We start from the raw sequence: 1,059 nt of genomic DNA on the forward strand, positions 1-1,059 counted from the left end.
TGAATTAAAATTTAGTACAATTAAAAAATTACGTATATATATATATATATATATATATATATATATATATATATATATATATATATATATATATATTCAAATTCTGCTTCCAATATTTCGAATTGACGTTTACATAATACACACCACAACATTTATAAATTTTATTATTTATAATTTCAAAATAAAGAAATTAGTTAACCGACAAGTATTTCTTAAAATACTATTTACTTTATTTAAATTTTAAATATTTAAAAGTAATATACTTTACTTAATATATAAAAATCCTTTTAAGTATATTTAAGATAATAAAATGGAAAGAAACTATATGTTTGTGTGGGAATTCTTTTAGTAGTTGGAAATTATATTTACTAATAAAAAATAAAATATTATTAGAATATAAAAAATAAAAAAGGCTGTATGCTCCGTATAACACCTGTATGTCCCCTGTTACTTTGTGATTTCTGAGTTTACATTTTTCAGTTAGCTTTTGAAATTTATGATTATTTTGTAGGTTTAAACCTTCATTTGGTCCTCATATTTGTGTGTCAATCTCAATTTGGTTATCATATTTTTTTTTTGTCTCAATCGAATCCTATTATTTGTGAAAATGAGGCAATTAAGCTCCTTCCGATAATTTATCACTCACAGTGTTAACAGAGACTGACGTGGTGCACAAATGTATAAATACTATATTACGTGGAACTTAATATTTAAATAAAAAGTCACAGATAAAAATTGACATGGCACCTCCCTTCTCCTTCTTCTCTTCACACGTGAGAGAGAAGCTCTCTCGTTTCTCTTCCGTCAATCCCTCATGAGCCTAAAACTCTGTCAATCTCTCATTTCTCTTCACACCGTGAATACCATAAAACAAAGTCCTTTAGCTTTGGCATAACAAATGGTGAAGTGAACTAGGATTAAGGAGAGAAGAGATTGAGATTGACGGTATCGAAGATGGTGGAGCGAACATCGCGTGCCTCAAGGAAGAGAGCGCAGACAAGGCTGGAGAAGCCGCCGTCGATGACGGCAACGAGGGGGTCGTCGGAGACAGGAGCGGTG

This window comes from Vigna radiata, unplaced genomic scaffold (assembly GCF_000741045.1).
Source record: "Vigna radiata var. radiata cultivar VC1973A unplaced genomic scaffold, Vradiata_ver6 scaffold_7, whole genome shotgun sequence".
Classification (NCBI taxonomy): Eukaryota; Viridiplantae; Streptophyta; class Magnoliopsida; order Fabales; family Fabaceae; genus Vigna; species Vigna radiata.